General features: G+C 34.0%; 1 protein-coding gene across 6 annotated transcripts in view; it reads right to left on the reverse strand.

Annotated features, from left to right (window-relative positions):
• The window catches only part of LOC144965282 (polypeptide N-acetylgalactosaminyltransferase 5-like), a 171,470-nt gene that overhangs the window by 111,742 nt on the left and 39,728 nt on the right, over nt 1–20,000 (reverse strand). The window contains exon 1 of one of the 6 annotated variants that reach the window (XM_078900464.1): nt 12,537–12,656. The exons of 4 other annotated variants lie outside the window; for them this stretch is intronic. The gene's annotated coding sequence lies outside the window, so the exon portion shown is untranslated. Of the gene's footprint in view, nt 1–12,127; nt 12,657–20,000 lie in introns of those variants that run through there. One more of the 6 variants, XM_078900465.1, reaches the window with a different exon arrangement.

Genomic DNA, 20,000 nt, shown 5'->3' on the forward strand with positions numbered 1-20,000 from the left:
CACTGGGCATGAGATGGTAATACAATTAGCCCCCCATTGGGAAGCATCCCGCATTGTTGACTTGCCTCAGAGATATAATAAAGTACCGAGTCATGCCTCAAGTTGTAGTGGACCCTTAAGAGTTTCAACCTAGCGACAAAAAATCTAAGTTATGTCATCATCATCATCATCATCATCATCATCATCATCAGAGTTGACGTCATTTCATCATCGTCATCATCAGATGTAATTTTCCTTATCAGTGCCTGTCTAAACTGTGATATTCCTCGCAGTCAGATTTGACATAAATAGACTTTCAACGGCATCCGAGTGTGTGTGTGTGGGAGGGGGGGGGGGGTTATCACGTGATTGAAACCGAAATGAAATTTAATCGTTTTGTCTGATGAAAAAACAAGCGAGTGTTAACTTACAGACTGTAATACTTTTCCCTCGTTTTAATTCAAAGTCAATCGTTATTTATAGCAAATATTTCACATAGAATTGACAACACAAATATTATACCACCCTTAATATAGGAAAAAAACATTATCATTTCTCAGTAAAAACATCATCGGTGAATGATGTTATTCAGCTGTTGCACAACGTATTCCGCTCATTTTAGTGGATTTAATAATGGTTGAAAAGACGGATGATTGACCATCTGAAATAATCTTTAGATGCGTATAAGTCCAACGTAAAAAAAAAGGGGAATTCTAAGTGACATATTTATGCTTTGATGATAAAGCACAATTTTTTTTCTAAATTGATCACTATAGAGATGACTTGAATTTACGGCTAATCTCGTTAGTTCCATTTCCTCTCTCTCCCTCTCCCCCCCCTCTCTCTCTCTCTCTCTCTCTCTCTCTCTCTCTCTCTCTCTCTCTCTCTCTCTCTCTTACACACACACACACACACACACACAAACACACACGTAAAGATACCGCATTATGATTCAAGGGAATTCTAATCAAAATCGATAATTTGATTGGTGTATAAAACGAAACGAGGGATCAATAGTGATGTTTTGGAGACTTGTAACAGTTCCAACAATAATTGTTGTCCTTTCATGTTTGTATTCATAATATCACTACTAAATGTAGAGTTTAACGTTTGATTCACTACTGGTATACTCAATTCAATAAATGGAGATAATTAAGCACACGATTGGTCATATTTGGACTCCGATGAGACTTCACTGCCTCCATGTGCTTATTATGTCGGAATTAAAATTGAGACTTAAGTCCAAATAGAATATGAATAAGGAACTTTTGGTGTTTTTGGTTTGGTTTGTTTGTTTTGTTTGTTTGTTTTTTCTTTTTTTTTTCGTTTTTTTTTTGTTGTTGTTGTTTTGGCTTCTTTTTTTTTTATTTTTTTATTTTTTTTGGGGTGGGGTGGGGGGGGGGGGGGGGGGGTTATTATCCCTTTGTTTTCTGTTTGCTATTTTTTATTTTTTATTTGTTTGGTTGTTCTTATTTTATTTTTATTTTTTTAATTTGGTTGTTGTTTTTGTTGGGGTTTTTTTGGGGGAGGGTTTAATTTATTTTTTTTTTTTTTTAATGGGAGGGGGTTGTTTGTTTGTTTTATTTTCGTTTTTAAAAAATAAAATTGGGGTGAGTTATATTTGTCTTTATTGCGTAATACCATTATGAGACTATTGGTCATACATTCATAATAATGTCTAGCGTATCAATAGGGCAGAGAAGTCGTGACTTCTAATTTCCTGGTTCAAAACTCCTTGGAAGTGTGTATGTAACTATTTTCTTCGGATGACTAAAAATAAATCAGTTTCATGCATATTGAATCAAAATGGGGCATAACTAATTTAGAAGCAGGGTGTATAGACAGATTGTTAGGTTTACGAGGGATGTACAATGGATGGACAATCTTCATTATTGACATCACACTTTTGTTCCCTATTTCAATCAGAAAAATGTAATTAACATTTGGATAGAATGATTTCAAAACATCGTTTCGACTGTATTTACAATGCTGTTTGTTATCACTTCTCTGGGTGATGAATAACATCTAACTAAAAATTTAAATTGCCATGTTAAGATTAAGAGTCGCATGTTTAATATAACATTCAAATGGCTAGTCATGAATTTTTTTTTCATACTTTAAATAAGTGCCAAGCAATACTCAAACGTTATAAACCCAGGTAATGTAGAATTGAGCCCCGTATTATATCGATAACGGAACAATAATAATATATCAAAGTAACGCTACTTAAAGACGACATTCGACATAACACATAAAGAATTAGAAGACAAGAAGGCGACCAAGACAACAGGTGAATTGCATTATCTACTTATGTTTGATCTTTAAATGCGTATCAACCATGGTTTAATCCCAACGATATCAATCGTTATTACCCTCATTACGACTTAGTCGATCATATCAAGTTAGAGAGATTAAACATTTTCAATATTGCAGACAAAATGCCATTTATGTACATTTTTTTTTCGTTTGTTTTGTTTGTTTCTTAATGGCTTGACCCAGACAAAAAGGATCGTAAATCAGAGCTGTCAACAAGTAGAGATTTATGGTTAAAACTCTGTAAATATAGATAATCGCTTAGGCAACAAAGAACAATAAAGACAATAACTTGTATTAACAGTTTTGAAAAGGTCACTGAAAAGTTACCTCTGTCAGTATCTTTATTTATTTCCTTTCAAAGAATTATAAGATTGTACATTATTTTTGATTTTATTTTTCACGTAAATTGAACGACAGGGGTAAAGAAGCCCTCAATCCATTGTATAGTTACGAGAATGCAACCCACATTTTGTAGACAGCATCAGACCTTGTATTAGGGACATAAAACTGAAACGGATTGCGATCTACGAGTTTAATCATGCGTTCAGCGTTTAAATTCAAAATGATTTGTCTTGAGGGAATAACGTTGCCGCAACAAATTGATTTTTCTACAGGCTAATCGTTTTGTAATGACGTCAATAAAATACATCAGGGTGGGAAAATGAACCATTCTATTACCCTTATTTCGTAACATAGTATTGAAAGCTAGTGGTGGGTCGAAACTTATTATGAGTCTTAACAATTGTTATATTATCATTCAGAATATTACTGCCGTACTCTGCGGGGTGGGGGTGGGGATGGGAGGGGGGGGGGTGTACATATTATAAGAAATTTGGCCAGAAAAATCGCTCTACAAATATAGATCGACTAAAATAACCTTCATCTTGTTAAAACTTCTTAAACCTAGGACCGTCCATATTTGAAAGACGAGTTTTCTATCCAAAATTATCATTATTATTATTATTATTATTATTATTATTATTATTATTATTATTATTATTATTATTATTATTATTATTATTATTATCATCATTATCATTATCATTATTATTATTATTATTATTATTATTATTATTATTATTATTATTATTATTATTATTATTATTATTATTATTATTAGTATTATTATTATTATTATTATTATTATTATATATTATCATTATTATGCCTTTTGCGCCAAGACATCATAAGATATCGTCGCCTCATAACTCAACAAACAAGATGTCTGATGTTAACAGGAATCACCCATGTTGTCCAAGTGAGGAAATTGGGGGTTAATAATCTTGCTCAAGGAAAAAAAACGAAAGTGCCTGAAGCGGGGCTCGAACCCGGGTCAACCGGGTCACAGTGCAATGCCTTAACCACTCGGCCACTTCGGCCCCATTATTATTATATTTCAGAATACGCACAATTAGGGAAGCGATACAGGGCTCTTTACAATTCAACCCGGCGCCTGTTGGAAAAAAAATTGCCCGGACATCATTTCAGTCGGCATCAAATTGAGTCAATCGTAGCCAAATGTCATCACGATATAAATCTGATACTTGACAGCGTTAAAATTTAAATTCTGTTTAATAACTCGTAGACGCGTCATTTAATAAATCTTCTCATTAAAGCAATGCAAACAACAACAAATAATTTTTTTTTTTTAATTGTGTAATTGAAAGAGAAATGAAGAGAGAGAGAGAGAGAGAGAGAGAGAGAGAGAGAGAGAGAGAGAGAGAGAGAGAGAGAGAGAGAGAGAGAGAGAGATCGGATGTATAGAGAGATGGATAAAAAAAAAGGTAGACGGACAGAATCACAGGCAGTGGGACAAGTAAGAAAACAGACAGACGAAAACGTTGGTGAACATAGAAGAAGGAAAAACAGATAGGACAAGCAGCCAGACAGACAGATAGAATATAGATATATAGATAGACAGATAGAGAGATAGATAGACAGATAGATAAATAGACAGATAGATAGATAGATAGATAGATAGATAGATAGATAGATAGATAGATAGATAGATAGATAGATAGACAGATAGACAGATAGACAGATAGATAGATAGATAGATAGATAGATAGATAGATAGATAGATAGATAGATAGATAGATAGATAGATAGATAGATAGATAGATAGATAGATAGATGTTTAAATACAAACATCAATGCCGATATATAACTCTCTCAATGACGATACAACACCACAGGTGGTCATTGTCCATCTCGGAATTCGTGATTTTCTGACAATATTACTGATGTCAAGACGCCTATTATAAACGAGTTTACGTACTACAACAACGTGACCAAAACTGTACTATCATCATTTTACAAAACAGTGGGAGTTGACAGTAGAGCGTAGTATATAGTATGACCAACTTATTGTCAGAGTGAGATGAAATGAAACTAAAGGTGTGTGTATATATATATATATATATATATATATATATATATATATATATATATATATATATATATATATATATATATACATAATTATATATATGGGCAATCAGTCTTTTTCGATGAACGTTTGCTTACAAGTCCTGAACCCCCAACAGTGATTGGGTAATTGGGTGTTAGTTCTAGCGGAAAGTACTTTGTGATAGACTGACGTCCTATCCAAATAGTAGCAAACAATTGCTATTGTCCGTTTCACGATATAAAAATCGGTATAAACTCCAGCTCCATGGGCCTATGGGTGTCCGAAAGACTACTTTGTTAGTTATAAAGAGAAAAACAAACAAATAAACAAACAAAAAAAAACAACAACAAAACGTGCTAACAGTAAATGAAAGTTATAATTGATTTCAAATGTAAACATTGTTTTTCTCCCCTCGAAAAATAAGAAAATATATATAATCTCAAACAACGACCAAATAAAACTTTTCAATATGTGTGCATAATCACACGCACACACGCACACACACACACACACACACACACACACACAGAGACAGAGAGAGAGAGAGAGAGAGAGAGAGAGAGAGAGAGAGAAACAAATACACACTCGCACACATATACACACAGACAAACACTCGCATACACACATATACACACACATACACACACACACACACACACACACACACACAAACAGAGGCGGAGTGGGGATGGAGGGATTGAGAGGATGAAGTGAGTGTTACGACCACGTTTGTACTTAAGTAGCTTACTTTGTACTACACTGACACCAGTACAGCTTGCCACTGACAAAACACACGATCACAATAACACACAATTTAATAATGCGAGAGTCAACAAAACGTTAAGTGACCTGATGTCCGTCACTCCAATAAATAACAAGCAATGCCAGAAATACATTACGACAAATATAACTTCTTCAGCAATATTTGCGAATGTCGAAAAATGTAGCGATCACGACGATATCGACACCAACACCAGCAAGATAAAACATAACAATAACAACATCAGTATCCCCGCCTACAATGATGAAAACGACAATTCTGTGCCTATTCACAATTTCAGATCAACAAAAGCAAAAACACCCCTTCATACCAACAGCATCATAATAAAAAGGACTGAAAATAAAAATACTATTAGAACTATGAACATAAACTGTTGTAGTCTAATAAGCTTTGACAAGAGACTAAAACTTGAACAAATTACAGAAACTCACAAACCAGATATTATATAACAGCAGCAAGCAACCGAAACAAATTTAGACGAAAATATTCATAGCAATACAATTTTTAACAGTAATTACATTGATCCACCACCATACAGGAAATGTCGGTCACTTAAACAAGGTCACGTGCTCGGAGGCAGCTTTTACCGTCAACCTTCAAGTGGAATAATAGAAACATTAAAACAACTTCACAAATCCCTTGCGACAATTCTCAAATTCAAATCGATAAGAAACAACCTACATATCATTCTCTGTGGGGATTTTAACTTGCCAGACATCAATTGGGAAAAACATACAATAAGACAAAACTACCAATATACAAAGGAGCTAAATGAAGCAATGTTAGAAAGCATACATGTAGTCAATGAACCTACAAGAAAATCTAACACCCTTGACCTAGTGCTTACAACATGCCCAACTTCATACAATCAGTATCTACAGCTCCGGGCATGAGTGAACATGATGTTGTTTTGTGTGACTTACTTTGAAAGCCAAAATCCAAAGAAAGGCCCCAGAACAACAATGGTATATCACAGGGGACATTAACGCCATTAAATATATCTAGCCTAAATGAAAATTATTATCATTTCGTAAACCAAGCTTGCAACAAAGGCGTAAATAGAATATTGGAACATCTATCAACGCTCTTAAAAGACTTAATGGACAAAGACATTCTCTCAAAATGAATCAGTGGAAAACGTCACTTGCCATGGATCACACCGAAAATTAAAAGATTGATACGTCAAAAACACAGCGCTACAACAAAGCAAAACTATACAACAACGAAAATGTCTGGAATGAATACCGTACCCTCCGACAGAAAATACCTAAAGAACTAAGAAACGAACATCAAAATTATGTCAATAATATGCTTGACCTTGATCATAGAGAGAAAAATAATTGGGCTATCTCAAGTCGTTTCTGGAAATATATACGAACAAAAAGAAAAGACGTGACAAGCATTTCTGTATTACAAAGAACTGACGGATCAGAGGCAACAGACACCATAGAAAAATGCAACATATTAAATGAGCAATACCAAAGTGTTCTTACAATAGAAGATCAAGATGAAATGCAGCAACATACCCACTATAACAACAATCCCTTGAGAGGGTGTTACCAAACAACTAAAAGACCTAAATCCCTCAAAAGTGTCTGGACCTGATTCTATTCCAACACGAATCCTGAAACAATGTGCCAATGAAATATTTCCATACCTTTGCAACCTGTTCCAGCAATCTCTTGAAAAAGGACAAGTCCCAAATGATTGGAAACATGATAAGATTACTGTTTTTCACAAAAAAGACAAACGAGATATAGCCTCAAATTATAGGCCCGTTTCACTTACATCTGTTACTTGCAAGGTACTTGAGCATATTCTATTTCACAGCATTATTTATGGATCACCATCATTAGTTGACTACCAACATGGTTTTCGGAAGAGTAGATCATGTGAGACCCAACTCATCCATAAACTTGAACAAATAAAAAAAGCGTTAGATGAAAGGAAACAAAAAAATGTAATAGTACTTGACTTTTCAAAAGCATTCGATACCGTACCTCATAAACGGCTTCTTCAGAAATAAGAATACTACGGAATACGTAACAGGTCTCAGCTAGTACATAATTGGTCCAAAGATTGACTGTGTGATCGGACAGCTTGATGGAAAAACAGGAGAAAAATGCAGTGTGCTATTTGGAGTGTAGCAGGGAACTGTATTGAGACCCCTTTGTTTCCTTATTTTTATACATGACTTGGGCAAAAATCTATCTAATGAAACAAATCTTATTATATTTGCAGACGATAGTCTTTTATTCAGAACGATAGAAGATCATAATGATGCAAAGATTCTGCAGTCAGATTTAGACTCACTGATACAGTGGTCAATCACGTGGCAAATGCATTTCTATCCTGAAAAATGCTCTGTGATGTCAATCTCCACCAAGAAAAACACATTGAGCTTTGACCACAAAATGTTAGGCCAAACACTTAAACATGTAAATAGTATAACGTACCTTGCAGTCCACCCTGCAGTGGGAACATCATGTTCACCATATTGACAAAGGCCTCCAAAACATTACATTTCATCAAGAGAAATCTTCATCAATGTCCCAAAAAGACAAAGGCACAGGCATATATTCAACTTGTGAGACCTATTTTGGAGTATTCTTGTACTGCATCGGATCCCTACAAAATTAAGGACATACAAGCCATTGAAAACATTCAGAGATCAGCTGCAAGAGTTGCCATACATTGCCACAAGACGGAACCGGGGTGTGTGACAGCAGCTCTGGCACACTACGATGACCTACACTCCAGTCTCGTAGAGAGAACGCGCGCATACATCTATTTCACAAAACAGTCCAAAGCAAACACTGAGCCATAAACATTCCAATCTATATTAAAAATTCAAAAAACAGACTTGACACAGGCTTCATCACACCAGCCATTTGAAAGAACAAAAACATACAAATACAGCTTTTTTCCTCGAACAATACGTGAATGGAACAAACATAACATAACAGACACCACAGACCCAACATCATTTCAATGCGTTTTCCACATATACAAAAACACCGGGAGGATTGAGTGACTTGAGTGACTGGATTAGTGTGGTGTGATAGGTAACATTTATGTGTTTAGATTTGCGGTGAAGGGCACAGTGTGCTTTTTGCATCTTATGGACTTGAACTTGAACTTGAAAAAAAGAAAATATTTTTAATTCAAAGTCATTTTAACACAAACTGATTATTTAACGGGTGTCCTAATAAACGTGTGTCAGTCAAATTCTATGAAACTTCGAAGTAACTATATAAAAATCTAAGCAACTCAATCGGGATTTGAACTTTCAATTCAAAAGCTGGTGTACCACTTGTCAGATGAGTTGAAGGTTTCGGTCGTAATAAGTCGCTTTCGAAAAGTATTCTTACAACACCCCCCTCCTAACATCAATAATAAATGCATTATCATTAATTTTACCATCGCTGAAATCAGTAGAACTGTTTCTCGATGTCGAGTAGCCTGGTATTGTTAATCCAGATATTAAGAGACAATGTGAGTCAATGGAGCCGTTATTTATCTTTGTTGCCGTGGTGACACAGACATAAATATGGCAAGTGTTCCTTTGGACACGACGCTATATATAGCCCGCAATATTCCAAAATTAGGCCCAGCTCTTTTATATTTGGTTTATTCAATAGAATTAGTTTACCGGAGCCGAGATCAAGATGTGTTTTAAGTTCGAACATGCCATTGAACATATTATTAATGGATACTAGTTGTGGTACAGTTAGCCATTTTAGCTCCTCTGCTTTGATGGTGTCAATTCCCGGGGTCTTATGATTGTTTTAAATTGGTAAAATGCTGCACTAACCTCAAGATCGGTTATTGGTTCTCCCAGTCTTGATTCGGGATATTCGAATGGTTCTATCTGTTGGTCCCCTTTGTACTTATTGAAGAAGTTTTTAACTCTTTCAACTATGTGTCTGTCATCACAGATTACTTTACCCTCATCATCAGATATTATAAGACGACTTTTTTGTTTCTGTTTAATGTTTTTTAACAGATTTGAATATTTTCATGCTGTCTGTTATTATTACCATAACTTAATCAGAGAGGAGAGGGGAAGGAATAAAGTAGGGAGAAAGAACATCCTTTTTTAAAAATACAATTTAGAGGGTAAGTACTCACCCATATGTCGAAGAAAACATTGGAATTATCCACACTTTCTCATTTTTTAAATAGATAGTTTGCGTGAAGCAAGATTCGTGCGCATAGAACTGAATGGGTAAAAAAGTAATAATAATACTATCCTCATTCTCACAATGAAGAGTGGATGAGTCGAGGTTAGAAAAGTATCTATCATAATAGTATATTTAATATATCATAATCTAAGTTTAGTGATAAGTCACCTTCATAAGATACAAGACAAAGGTCGGGCTATCTACACAACCCAACGCTGAAATAGTACTCTGTAACACGAGTAAACTGCTATTTGAGGCTGGCTAGTGTCAAGATGGATGATAGCATGACCTTTAATAATATGTATTGTAGTAAATAAGTCAACGGGAATGGATTGTAAGCTTACCTCCATTCATCGATCGGTGTCTACGAAGGCATTCCAAGAGAAAGTATGTGCGTATAGTAAACCCAAAACGAAAACAACTATGTGATGGAAAATAGTAGACTAACCACAAGCAACAAACATAATATTATGTATTTTCTTTACAATCTTTAGTTAAAAATTATTAATATCAGCGGGGGAAAAACATCAATCAAAACAATAAAGAAACAAAAACTAACAATAATTTTTTTTTGTTTTAATGAAAAATAAACTGAGAAAAAAAAACAAAATAAAAAGTAGGCCTATCAACCTCTAACGGGAAATATCCATCTGTGTTACAATTCTGTGTGAAAACGCTTCATTAGACGCTACGTGTTCTTATCCCTGAACGGATGCAGTGTAGTTCCGACTTTAATCCATTTTTTTAAAGAACGTTTTCATATATTTTCCGATGAATTTCGATAATTAAAAAAAAATCTGAAGCTGTAAAATAGTTTGTTTAAAAAAAAAAAAGAAAAGAAAGGAAATTTTAAAAAGGACCGATTTTATCAGTGTACTTGGCAGATCTAAAATAATTTCACAATTTCAATACAGCCCCACCAAGTCGAGGTTTACACACTTAGTAGATAGTGTCCATAAAATAAGAGTAATTTTCAGTAATCTGCAATCGACAATTCGTTTTCCAGGCAAGTAGGCAGTCACATTTCACAATTTCATCTTATATAAATGGACAGCGTTTTTCTACCTGAAATAATCGGAAAGCTACGGATATTTTGGGGTTAGTTGTCAATTCCAATACCATCGTAGACAGTGACTAATTATACTTTCCTGGTTGAGTAAAACAGATCGGTTAACATTATAATTTAGTTTATATTAATGTATTTGATAAGCACATTCACAATTTTAATGATTAACCCGAGGTGCCTTTAATCTAGCATATTGTTAACCTCAGAATCAAAATGTCAGCAACAAATATATATGTGTGTATATATATATATATATATATATATATATATATATATATATATATATATATATATATATATATACATACATATATATATATGTATATATATATATATATATATATATATATATATATATATATATATATATATATATGGGAGTTGGGAAGGGGAGGGGATATGTTAGAGAATAGATAGGGACCTGCGCATTTCTACGAAAAATTCAGAGCAAACTAACCATCTCAAATCCAACGAATCGTGTCGAAATGAAAATGTGACACTAAATCACAATACCTATAGTGCAAGTACATACTCACAAATGGTATTCAGCCTTGATGAGGGTAAATTGGTAGTTTACAAAGATAGATTTAGTGACAAGTATTATTTTCCTTGTAAAAACTACCGATTAAAAACAAAACAAAAAATCAAGTAGGCAGGTCTGTAGGTATACAGATTATCATGGCGCATTTCCAAGGTGTGATGATGTTCTTTAACGTAACTCGATCGCAATTAAAAGGCATAGTATAATATCAAGAAGAGGAAGATGATGATGAAGAAGAAGAAGAAGAAGAAGAAGAAGAAGAAGAAGAAGAAGAAGAAGAAGAAGAAGAAGAAGAAGAAGAAGAAGAAGAAGAAGAAGAACAACAACAACAACAACAACAACAACAACAACAATAACATTATGTATGGACTTGTATGAAAGCATGGACTTGATAAGGCAATGGACAGAAGAATAATGTAAGTGAAGTTGTAACTTAAGTAGATGTGTTATGTGCCTAAAACTGTGTGTGTGTGTTTGTGTGTGTGTGCCTAAAACTCTTCTGTGTGTGTGTGTGTGTGTGTGCCTATGTTTGTATGTGTGTATGTGTCCCGTGTGTGTGTCTGTGTGTGTTGATTTTTACAATTACGGACACACAATGATTACATTATATTTTTTTAAACTGTATTATCTGTTGTGTAATTTGTTTATAACACTGGTACAATGTTTGATACGTTCTAATTGTTTTTGTCTCACTATGCACTTCTATTAACATCAGAATCGGCTCTACAATCGTTCGCTCGCTGTAAAAGATATAAAATACACCCGTTATGAAAAATGTTAATCAAATTGGTCATGGGAAAATAGAAAGGTAAAAGAATGAACTCTTTAATTCAATATCTCAAAACGTTACCTTTCGTTTTGATGACCTTTGACATCGGAACATGAAAACACTGTTGATGCGCACTATAAGTTTTGGACAATTTAATGATGATTATGACACGTGGTGGTCATGATATATACCAGCGCTCGAATAAAATGAAGATAGTACACAAGAGAAAGGACAGCCAGATTTAGAACCATAACTCTCTACTAGTTTAAGAACTCATATTATTGGCGGGGACAATACGTTTGAATACGTTTGCGTTGAACTACAATCACTTGTTAACAATTAAATTAAGTACACACTGGTATTTGAATGTTCAGAATATGATTGGTACATTTTTTTAAATCAATATCTTAGACGTCTAAATAAAATTTTATAAATTCAAACCACATAATACAAACAAAGGAAACACGTATAATATACAAGTAAGTCTTGCCTTCAACAATATCCCTGAGAGAAAATGGGAAAATATTAATAATGATAATACAATAGTATATCCTGAATGTATTTCAATAGTGTGTTAATTCGAGACATACATCATTGCACAAGGTAACACACTGATAGGCGATAGGGTGGAGAGTGAGAAGATAGGTACATAGGTATTAAAGAAGCGTGGCCCCGATTTGGACTCCGGACTGATAAGAAAGAAGTGAAGTAAGAGGACAACACAATCCATGTTAATAGTTATTCGGTATTCAACATTGATGGATGCTCTCTCTCTCTCTCTCTCTCTCTCTCTCTCTCTCTCTCTCTCTCTCTCTCTCTCTCTCTCTCTCTCTCTCTCTCTTTCTCTCTCTCTCTCTCTCTCTCTCTCTCTCTTTCTTTCTCTCTCTCTCTCATAGCGGGGGGTAAACGTGTGAGGGACGGTGTGTGTGTGTGCGTGTGTATGTGTGATAGAGAGAGAGAGAGAGAGTCAGTCAGTCAGTCACTCAAAGTTGTAATTAGAGCGATTCACCAAGATGAGGGGTATAATTAGACCTGCAATTCCAAACAGCAAGATCTAAACAAGCACTTCGTTGGCAACAATCGTCATCGCTTGCTAAACAAACAAAAGTAAGGTAGGGGGTCCGAGTTACGACAACATGTGACCTTGTATTTGGTGAGCTTTGTTGAAAACCTTGAAAAATACATACATACACACATACATACATACATACATACATACATACATACATACATACATACATACATACATACATACATACATACATACATATATACATTACATTACATTACATTACATTACATTACATACATACATACATACATACATACATACATACATACATACATACATACATACATACATACGTACATACATACATACATACATGGTCGCCCTTTTTTTTCTTCAATACATACATCTATTAATTTTAACTGCTAAATATTCTGAGTTACGATTAATAAAAGTGATAATAATGACAACATCAAGAAGAAGAAGAAGAAGAAGAAGAAGAAGAAGAAGAAGAAGAAGAAGAAGAAGAAGAAGAAGAAGAAGAAGAAGAAGAAGAAGAAGAAGAAGAAGAAGAAGAAGAACGATGACGACGGAAACAACAACAATGATTTTATGTCGCTTGACACACAATTATTAGGTCATATCAGTAAAAAGGAAGAAAATTGGATAGTAAAAAGATTCTAGATGTACGATGAAAAGGAATTGGGGGAAAAGTAAAACAAAGGGGAATGATTCAAATAGGGAACAGATGAAGATTCCAAGAGCACACCATCAATGTACTTAGTTTGAGATCACCTAAATGTCTCCGCCAGACACCATCACAAGATCCCAAGATTCCTCCACAAGAGGAATACACTAAAATGTTTACATTATACATTCAAAATAACACAATACATAACCGAGAGTGATTTACAAGGAAAAAAAATCATCTCCCAAAACACTAACTAAGCATTTGACTGTCTCCCTCCCAGCCAAGTACTCCGGCCAGGGCCAGGGCAAAACCAAGTAATCTCATTCCAAGAAAAGGACAGAATGCAAATTGAAAAACAGACATAAGGGGATATAAGACACAGCATGAGCAAGTGCCATCCTGCCCACTATGGGAGGCCAGGAACCCCACCCTGGACAACAAAAACAACAACAACAACAACAACAATAATAATAATAATAATAATAATAATAATAATAATAATAATAATAATAATAATAATAATAATAATAATAATAATAATAATAATAATAATAATAATAATAATAATAATAATAATCATAATCATAATAATAATAATAATAATAATAATAATAATAATAATAATAATAATAATAATAATAATAATAATAATAATAATAATAATAGCAATAATAATAATAATAACAACAACAATAATGATGATGATGATGATGATGACTATTTGACTTCTATTTGTCTCTACCTACTTGCCACTTCTCCTATGTAGACGCGACACCAAGTTTAAACAATTAAAAAACAAAGTAGATTAATAGCCCCAATGATTACCCTCTTAACAGTCAGTCGCGGGGCGTTGTTTCACCGCTTTATAATATACCAAAGCGAAATCTAACAAAATGCAGCCGGGAGAAAATATTAAAACTATCAATACCTGCATTCACTATTTTAATTGTTTGCTCTTCTACCAAGAAGCAAGACACTGCGCAAGTGCTCAAGGGAATTTCTCAAAGCTTCAAAGCAACCACATGTCCAGGGCAAAAAGTCAAGAAACAGTATGGTTATAAATATTCAGTTTCGCTGGGATAAGTTTTAGTTCCCTTTTTTTTCTCCCATTATAAAAAAAAAAAAAAAAGAATATTTAATTTGTGCAATTCTAATATCAAGTGAACTATTTAATCAGTCTTAACTGGGCTCATTATCATTAATAGAGTTAAAGAGTTAATGTAAAATATGAAGCTGTAACACTGAAACTCCGTGTAAAAAATTGCATGATAATATGAGGTGTCTCTTATTCATTGGAGGAAGTACATCCAGGATTGGCTAGTTATTGTGAAACATAGTCTTATGATCGACAAGAAGTATAATGAATTTGTTTTGAGATATAATTAACAAAAATAAACAGGCTAATAAATAAAGGAATAAACAAAATACATAAATAAATAATTTGAAGATAAAAAGATTTTTTCTTTCGAGATCATTATCGTCCCGGAAAATCTTCTTCAGTACAACATGCTTGGGCTTGAGGCCATTCTTAAGATTGAAAACTGATCCGAGAAGATTAGCCAAAAACAGTTATGAAAAAAAATGTGTTTTTATCATCATTTCCACCATATCATCTTTAACCCTCCTTTCGCATTTCTAAATGTCCACGAAAATATTTTTGTTTAAACAAACAAAAAAAAACAATGACCACTTTTCGTACTATTACTATTACTCAATAAAATTGTTTCAACGTAAGGTTTAGTATAAAACAGAATTTACTTCAAGATGACGGTCTTCCTGACCGTCAAAATGCAATGAATTCGCTACAATCTCCTTCATCGTCATCCCGAGCAATGACCGGTCCTCTGTTCTCAAATTAATGAAGATCAAGCCTAAAACTAGAATTGAAGATAGTGACGAGGAATGTTCTACATATAAAGCATATCATACTTTTAGAAGGGCGTAGATATTTACAAGGTTTACGTGACGAGATCCGGCTTTGCGTGCAAAAGACTTGGATTTGATACAGAAACTTAAGTCTTGACAGCAGCAGATGAAAGAGAAAAGTATGAAGATTAGCTGAACCCAAACGATTTCTAATCAACTTCAAGCGCTTTTTCTACAACTGTCAGAAACGACCTGCTCTTGTGCATTACTTAGATGTGACCTGTGGCCTTAAACAAGTCTTATTCCAGGGTGATTTAGATGTTGACAGTTGAATTTATAATAAAACAATATGGAACTTGAATTAAGGTTATATTTTTGTGGGAGTTCTTTTTTTTATTGTTTTGTTTTGTTTTGGTTTTTTTTTTAGGAAGAACGTAGAAATTAGATTTTCCAAGTGAAAAACAAAAAAAAACAACGTAAAACTTCACATTTTTCAGATCATTTTAGTTCAAAATCACGTTTCGGCATTTGGTTTATCCCAACACAATACCAAATTGAGGCGATGAGACACACACACAAACACACACACACACACACACACACATATATATATATATATATATATATATATATATATATATATATATATATATGAGTGTTGGTGGGTACTTGTAGGTACGAAAGTGCTCGATAATCGTGGTTAGAGCTAATATATATATATATATATATATATATATATATATATATATATATATATATATATATATATATATATATATATATATATATATATAAGCAGGACATGTACGTCACAGATAAGAACGGATCTATCAGTAGACTTCGTGTGCCATAGTTACGTGAATCGTACGGCATTCGTGGAGAAATGCCACCGTCTGGTTAGTCGCTTATGTCAGGACTACACAGGTGGACAACGGCTATTATTGAAGACCAGAGTTCTTATCAACATAAGGAGTGAGATCTCTCTCTCTCTCTCTCTCTCTCTCTCTCTCTCTCTCTCTCTCTCTCTCTCTCTCTCTCTCTCTCTCTCTCTCTCTCTAACTCTCTCTCTCTCTCTTTCTCTCTCTCTCTCCATATATATATATATATATATATATATATATATATATATATATATATATATATATACATGCTTTATATATCTGTCTGTCAGTCTGTCTATTTATATATCACCTACCTATCTATGTCATGTACATATATCCATCTGTAAATCCATGTAACATATTAATTTTACTACCATTCTTGTCTTGTTTTATGAATACATGATAAATATTACAAAAATCATGGACAGCTCCAAAATACATTTTTTTAAAAATTGATACAAATGCACTAATATGAAAGAAAAATAAAGAAGTTAAGTGAGTCCATTAAGGGGAGGATTGGGTCTTTTCAAGAAAAAAAATTAACTACCCATATTGGGCGGTTTTAATCATTCTGTATCGATCATCAATATAAGATCTTTTAAAAACAACATTTCTGGTGAGAAAAAAATCATTCTGTGTTGATACCCATTTTGCGTCCTGATTCGGGGGTCTGGCATAAAATGTATAACAATCTTGTGGCAAACTTTCCGCAAAGACGAATGAAGGAATAACCTCCATATTCTTCCGTCTTATCAACATTGTAGCATTTTTTGTCACCCTAGATAGATTTTACAGCTTTCACTTATGAGATTTGTATAAGGACATTACAATGTTGTGAATCAAAATTTTATGACAAAATTGATGTAAAAAATGTATAATTTAGATTATATTTCAAAATACACATACCTCAGCAAAAAAAAATCTCTCTATCTGATTATAGTATTTCTGTTATAACTGTGGAGATTTTCAGACAATTTCATGGAATAAACTCTGAGAAACATTTGACACAGTATCCCACCCCCTAGAAAAATGACAAATTGAGAAAATAGCAAAATAGCTTTCCGTTTTTCACACTTGTCTTACTACCGATACCCTTTTGATTGTATTTTCAATGCCTGTATAGTACGTTTTGAGAAATTGCACTTCCCTCATATTATCGAAAAGTCTGTGCCAGGTGTGGTCCAATACAAACTTCAAAGAGTGAGTTTTCTGAAATTTTCTGGATCGGTGCCAACGAGAAGGCGTTGATGAGACACGCTTCATTGAAGGTTCTGATGGGACTTTCAAGCAAAATATAATCTTCTGGAAATTTGATTAAGTGAGCTTTTATATAGTGCAATATCCTCTAAACGTGCTCAAAGCGCCTTAAAAATTATACCTGACCAACAGCATCACGTGACATATAGAACGAGACATGACGCTTGTTAGGCAATATTTTTTTTAGACAGAGACAATGCTATTAAAGGCCAGGTAATCATTTTATACCTGAGTACGGTGAGAAAATGTGAGTAAAGAGTCTTTTCCATGGATTCAACTATGCGCCAAGCGAGGCAGCCGCACAGATCTAGCTCCGTCTGACATTCACTTCTTTGGACCCTTAAATCACCATTTAGAGAGGAAGAGGTACGATGCCGAATATCTTGAGGATATGTTTGGTTTTCAAAGCTTGAAGAATTCTTTCGATTGGGTATCTATTCGCTGTTGTCACGCTGGGAAAAAAGGAATTGATCTGTATGGAGGCTTCATTGAAAAGTAGCGGAAGTGTGAATCCTTATTATATGTGAGTTTCAAGTGGATGTACATTTAAACTTTTCCGAGTCATTTCAAAATTCCAACTTCTTTTCCATCGCACCTCGGTAGACTGAAGGGAAAAAATCTAATAGAAAACTTTATTTTTCAATATTGATGAATTAGGACTGATACTTAACTTGTCAGGAGACTAATTTGAAGATGTTAACAATTTGACACGCCATTTCAATCTATCGATATACAAAGCAACTTTTCTGGCAAAAATAAGACAAAGTTGTTTTGTCAGAGGAATAGACCGTCATGTCCCTAACAATCATGGTATCAACATAAAGGCAATAAACAATCGCCAGCTTCAGCATAAAATTGTCAAGCAAGACGTGAAGACACTGCAAATCGAAGTTTTGGAAGGTTTACCTCATTTAAAGCTGAAAGAATATCGATAAGCTCCCATAATTGAATTGTGTTTTATTTTTTGTCATGGGCACAATGATTGGGAGGGACGACTCTAACTCTAAATAAAATCAATAGGTCACATTGTTCCTCCAAATCATCTCCTCTTGTCCTTTTTTTTAAAAAAATAACGAGAGTCCGCTTTCATTGGCTTAATGCTTCCGCTTTTAATTATGTCATCCAATTTAAATAGTTTCTTTAATATAAGAAAGGAAACCACCCGACAAGGACATTGAAGACAATTTGAAAGAAGGTCCGTTTAGAATCAAGGAAATTCCGTTGTCTTTTACATTTGATACGATTGATATAGAAAAGAGAACCATATTTTAAACATGTTAAAGCGAGGTGTATATTTACTTCTCATATTTAGGACAATGCTGCTTATTGGCATTTGACAAGAAGAAATATATCTCCATTTGTCGACTTTATTTCTTTTCTGACATTTAAAGGGTTTTTGTGTTTGTTAACCTCCCCCCCCCCCCCCCCCCCCCCCCCCCCCCCACCCCACCCCTCTTTGCACCATTATGACCGATTATTTTGTAACATTATAATATGATGGAATTACATCGTGTATTTGACTATATTAAGAGGTTGTTTTGCCGAAGACGGTTCTTAAATACTATAATAATATAGGAAATGATACATTGAAAGTAAGTATTATTGTAATTCTTGTATTATGAGACAGAAATGTTATTGTCGATAATGTGTCTTATCCGGTGTCGATAAAACCATAGCCTGCAATAGATTATTCATTCTCAAGGGGAAGCCCTCCTTCTGAGCACTGGCAAATGAAAACATTTTTACATTTTTGTCTAAAACCATTTCCTCAAAATATACCGGTCGATTAAAATGACCAGAACTCGTCAAAACTTGAACTTCTTTGAAGGGTCATTTTGAAGTCTCGATTTTATTTTATATTTTTCTAAATAAATTGGGGGTCTTCTTTTTTTTCGATCGATGTGTGAACCGAAATTAATGTAAAAGGACATTTTGTCACAGTGGACGATAACGTAGGATAGAACATTAAAGGCCGTAAGAAGGATGGACCCTCGAAGACTGTAGTTCGATGAGCTAAATCTTCTCGACTAAAAGTAGAACAATGCTGCCCTAACCAACAAAAGGACAGTATCTCTCAAAAAATCATAAAATCACTTTTTTTACTAAATCAAATCTCTGGGACATAGGAAAGCTTACAAAGTTGTCAGAATGATCATAACTCAAATATTTTTGAAATTAGAGGCAATTAAAAATTTGCTTGAAACAGTATCCTATTTCAACCCCATCGTTAACCATCAAAAGGACAGTATC

Source organism: Berghia stephanieae, chromosome 2 (genome assembly GCF_034508935.2).
Source record: "Berghia stephanieae isolate SIO BIC M18660-M18661 chromosome 2, UCSD_Bste_1.3, whole genome shotgun sequence".
In the NCBI taxonomy this organism is placed as follows: Eukaryota; Metazoa; Mollusca; class Gastropoda; order Nudibranchia; family Aeolidiidae; genus Berghia; species Berghia stephanieae.